At 39.6% G+C, this 5,644-nt stretch overlaps 1 protein-coding gene across 1 annotated transcript in view; it reads right to left on the reverse strand.

The window, feature by feature from the left end:
• FBXW7 (F-box and WD repeat domain containing 7, E3 ubiquitin protein ligase) overlaps window positions 1–5,644 on the reverse strand; it is a 107,556-nt gene that overhangs the window by 101,381 nt on the left and 531 nt on the right. The window lies entirely within an intron of this gene.

Genomic DNA, 5,644 nt, shown 5'->3' on the forward strand with positions numbered 1-5,644 from the left:
AGACGAGTGTGGATGGGAGAGTTGGAAGGGGTCGACCTCAGCAAAGGTACCTCAAAACAATGTACCTCCCCCCGCACTGCTTATCCCGCGGCCCGCCTGCGCCTCGTCTCCCATCGACCGACCAACCGACCGACACCCCCCACTTCTTCTAACGCCACTTCTTCAAAACAGACTCGCCCAGGCCAAAAACCGACTTCTGCACATGGGCCATGAAGTTTCAATCGCACTGTATGTGAGCGCCCGCACGTGGTATTTTGTGGAAGAGCCACACTCAAGGGGCCAAAGAGCCACATATGGCTCGCGAGCCGCGGTTTGCCAACCACTGCACTAGGCCAACCTGTCTTCCAATATGGCACAATAAAGATCTCACAGCAGCAAGACAAAAGACACAGTGACAGTAACATGACACCACTGCAACGATCTTTTTCATATAAACAAACAAACAAAAAAAAGGCCCTTCTTAAGATAAGAGACCTCTTTCCTTTCTCAGATACCTAAACCTTGCCTTTCTTCCAGTAAGGGCCACCACAGACAATGGGTCTAGGCCAGTGATGGCAAACCTATGACACGCGTGTCAGAGGTGACACGCGAACTCATTTTTTTGGTTGATTTTTCTTTGTTAAATGGCATTTAAATATATAAAATAAATATCAAAAATATAAGTCTTTGTTTTACTATGGTTGCAAATATCAAAAAATTTCTATATGTGACACGGCACCAGAGTTAAGTTAGGGTTTTTCAAAATACTGACACGCCGAGCTCAAAAGGTTCGCCATCACTGGTCTAGGCCCTTGAAGGGAGCTCTAGGTCTGGGGAGGGAGCTTTCAGGCTCCCCCTAGCAAAGTAGAATATATGAGATTTGTCCTAGGTCCCCTTCAGGACCAAAGGGCTTCAGTAAATTGTACCAACACCATACATCCAAAAACTCATGAACATACTCTAAAATTGCTTTTGCTTACTAGTTACAAAGTGCTCTTAAAGCTATATCTGAATCTGTAAATGTAGCTCTGTACTTACCTATGATTACAGGTATTTTGATAGTTTCAATTGATAATTGATTTTAAGCAAAACAATGAAATGGAATTCTATAGACTCAAACCCAAAGAAGCTATCCAACTTTATCGTCTTGCTTCTCAACCCAACTACAAAATATTATTACCTATTTATTGAATCTTACTTTATACCAGGCCTTGCTGTTTTACATATGAAACTTGATTTCACTATCAAAGCAAACTGATGATGTAGATTCCATTTTACAGATGAGGAAATGAGGTTTAGAAACTGTGCTATATTGCCTCTCAAGCACTACCCATCTTTACATAGTAATTGTCCCTCTGAACCTCTATCTTCCTGTATCGTACTTCCAGGGCAGCAGAAATCCCATAGTATTGTGATCTAAGACAAACCATTCCTGGCTCCAGCAAAGCTAATGGTTTTATATCCAAGGTAATAGGAATACTATCACTAAAGAACATTAATAAATAGATCATTTCAGCACAATATCAAAGTCAAACTGAAAGTCAAACAGCTGAAAAAAATTAAGATCATAAAACCCAGTGGTTGCGCTGGCCAGTGTGACTTAGCTGGCAAGGGTCATCCCATTCACCAAAAGGTTGCTGGTTCAATTCCCTTCCCTTCCCAGTCAGGGCACATGCCAGGGTTTTGGGCTCAATCCCCAGGGGATCCCATTGAGGGTGTGCAGGAGGCAGCTGATCGATGTTGCACTCTCACATCAATGTTCTCTCTCTCTTTCTCTCTCTCTCTCTCTCTCTCTCTCTCCCCTCTCCCTCCCTCCTCTCTCTCCCTCCCTCCTCTCTCTCCCTCTTTCCCCTCTTCCTCTCCCTTTCCCTCTCCCTCTCCCTCTCTAAAAATCAATAAAAATATTTTTTTAAAAACAAACAATAAAAACAATGGTTAAGAACCCAGGTTCAGTAGTTAGACAACAGCACAAATTCTAATTCTACCACTACCTAGTTATGTACCCTGGGGCAAATTATTCAATGTCTTTAAAATGCTACCTGTATCTCACAGGATTATTGTGAGGATTAGAGAGATAATCTTTAGGCTCCAGCCTTCATGTAGGGCAGCGGTTCTCAACCTGTGGGTTGAGACCTCTCTGGGGGTCGAACGACCCTTTCACAGGGGTCGCCTAAGACCATCGGAAAACACATATATAATTACATACTGTTTTTGTGATTAATCACTATGCTTTAATTATGTTCAATTTGTAACAATGAAATTGGGGGTCACCACAACATGAGGAACTGTATTAAAGGGTCGTGGCATTAGGAAGGTTGAGAACCACTGATGTAGGGGATCTCATTTTAGTTACCTTTTGATGCATGGCCTTCTAATTTACCTCTGTCTCTAGCACTTGAGGCAGCCCTTAAATTAGAAAACTAAGGTCTCTAGATTTTGTCCCCCCGCCCCCATATCACACAAAAGTTGGTTTTCCCCACTCTTAGTTCCCACAGTCTCTTGTTCTTAGTCACTATGAATTTTTTCTTCTCATTTCAACAATGGTTAAATAAATCTATCTAGCAAGGTAGCAAGCTATTTATATATTTACTAGAGTCCCAGTGCATGGATTCATGCACATTAAAAGGAAATTAATTAGAAGAAATATTTTAGAGGCTGGGAAGGACCTTGGGAGATTGGCTGGCCGGGGAGGGACCAAGGGAAGTTGGCTCCAGGGCCAGGGAGGGACCACAAGAGGGCTCCAGGTCATGTCCAGCCCATCTCGCCCAATCCTGATCGATCGGGGCCAATGAGGAACCGTGGGAGGGCTCCAGGGTGTGTCTAGCCCCGACTTGCCCAGTCCAGATTGGCTGGACCCCAGCAGCAAGCTAACTTACTGGTCGGAGAGTCTGCTCCCTGGTGGTCAGTGTGTGTTATAGCAACTGGTCAAACAGTCAAACGAATGGTCGGACACTTAGCATTTTATTAATTTAGGAGGATTTTTATCTGACATTTTAGTTGTTTCATTTGAGAGGGTTTTTCAGAGTACCTATTTGGTATTCCACCATAATGCTAGGAACCAAAGTCATAGTTAACTCTTTACAGGGAAGCCTTGGATGATTTTACAAAGAATATAATAGTTTAAATGAGTATTAAAGTACTGTTAGGTGGCAAATTGAGGTAGAGTAGGAAAAACACATTACAAAAGCAGCAAATTAAAGAAACAGAGTTAAGATTGAAATGATTGGTTTTGTTGGGTTTAAAATTAATTTTAGGATATAGAATTGCTGGAAATGAGACTGATGATGGACTAGATCAGGCTAAAGACAGATAGGGTCCAACTTTTGAAAATCTTGATGTGTCATGATAAGGAATCGAATTTGAGACTGGGAGTCACTACAGGACTATAAGCAGAGAACTGCCACTGTTATATCAATGCATTAAAAAGATTATTCTGGCAGAAATGAAAACAAGCAAATAGAAGAGACAAGAAAGTACAGCCTTGCTTTTCAAAATTAGGGCTTCCACCAGCAATTCTGGCATCACCTGCAAAGTCAATGAACATTAGTTTTATTTTAAATTTTAAGAAAAAATATCTTAATTATTCTAGAATACATGACATTCATTTCGTGTTCAAGTTGCTTTGTTCATCTAATAACACGCTGACTGTTAACACTGTTAGAATTAATATTTGAGGTTTGGGCACTACAAGCCTATGAGACGAATTGATTTGTTATTTAGTTGTGACATAAGTTTGAATCCATTAACATGCTGCTCTCTAAGAGCAGACCATTTAGTAAGCCCAGGAGACTAATATTCAGAATCAGAATTTGTTCTTCACTCATTGTTGCATATGTGGTAACTCTCTAGGTTAAAAAAGTGGGGTAGGAAAGACCTTCCTATTTTGTAATAGAAGTGAAAAGGTCAAAGAATCTGATGCTTTTAAATAAAAAAAAATAATAAAAGATGGAGACAGTTCTTACCTATAGAGCTATTCTGTATTTTGGATACTTCATTTAATGTCCTAGCTATGTTCCTGTTTAATGTCAAGTGCATAATATATTTGAATCATTTTATTTATTAAATTTAATAAATATTGATCGTCATCATAGTCCAAGCTTCAGAGAATGCTTTTTTTAATTTTTATTTTTGAGTTTAACAAATTTATTGGTATTTTAGTAAAGACATTCACCTCAGTTGTTTCTCTTTCCCATCTTGACCATAGGCTAATATTTTGTTTGAGTCAAGGAAAGAATATGCAGGAGAGGGATTTTATTTTAACAGTAAAATAGACAAAAATGAAAAGTTTGCCTACATTAAAGCAGGTTAAATTCATGTATCTTGATATCATTAAATCAAGTAAGTAAGAACTAATAGTTCTATATACATTTCCATTGTTTTACTTGGGACTTACTCTAATAAATGAAAGTGAACAAAGTATTAGGAATATATACAGGCTGCTTCTCGGGAGTTACTACCTTTTAAAAGAGCTGAGCGATTAGTTACCACCATTAAGACAGGCTGAAGCTGCCTGTAAATTTAACACTGTAGGTTTTCAAGGAAATCATTATACTGCATTTTTCTTTTATCTATTACTATGCCTTTAAAGATGTGTTTAATCGTCACATTAAAAAATAATTCATATACAAAAACAAAACAAAACCCTACAACACATAGCTCTAACAAAGTATAGAATATGTGGTCAAAGAGAGAATGCTTTTTTAAAAAAAATATTTTATTGATTTTTTACAGAGAGGAAGGGCGAGGGACAGAGAGCCAGAAACATCAATGAGAGAGAAACATCAATCAGCTGCCTCCTGCACACGCCCCACTGGAGATGTGCCCCCAACCAAGGTACATGCCCTTGACCGGAATTGAACCTGGGACCCTTCAGTCCGCAGGCCGACGCTCTATCCACTGAGCCAAACCGGTCAGGGCAAGAATGCTTTTTTTTAAAAAGTGTTTTCTCAAAGAATGTTGCATCAAAGTATTACAGGGGCTGGGGTGAGTAAGAGGTGTTAAATGCAGAAACCAAGTGTAGCTACCCTAGATCAATTGAATCCCAAGCTGCATTTTTTTAAATAAGCCGCTTTCAAGTAATTCTGTGCACATGCAAGTTATTCTTACCAAATCTGGGAAACGTTATTGTTCATTTTCTTACCTTTTTATTTGAATATAATAAGCACACCCAGAAAAGTGCCAGCACCTAGATCAAAAACAGAACATTCTGACACTCTAAAACCCCCTCTAATGACTCCTAGAAACTAGCCCTCTAGTCTAGCAGTTAGAATATACAGTGGGAAGAGGTGAGTCTCTTCACTAAAACCGGAAAGCCACATGCCAAAAAATGAAACTGGATTCCTACTTTATACCACATACAAAAATCAACTCAAAATGAATTACAAACATGAACATAAGACCTGAAACCATAAAACTCCTAGAAGAAAACTTAGGGGGTAAGCTTTTTTTTTTTTTAATACATACATTTTTTTATTGATTTCAGAGAGAAAGGGAGAGGGAGAGAGAGATAGTAACATCAACGATGAGAGAGAATCATCGATTGGCTGCCTCCTGCACACGCCACACTGGGGGATCAAGCTTGCAACCCAGGCATGTGCCCTGACCGGGAATTGAACCCTGACTTCCTGGTTCATAGGTCAATGCTCAAACACTGTGCCATGCCGGG

The sequence above is a fragment of the Myotis brandtii genome, unplaced genomic scaffold, assembly GCF_000412655.1.
Source record: "Myotis brandtii unplaced genomic scaffold, ASM41265v1 scaffold34, whole genome shotgun sequence".
Classification (NCBI taxonomy): Eukaryota; Metazoa; Chordata; class Mammalia; order Chiroptera; family Vespertilionidae; genus Myotis; species Myotis brandtii.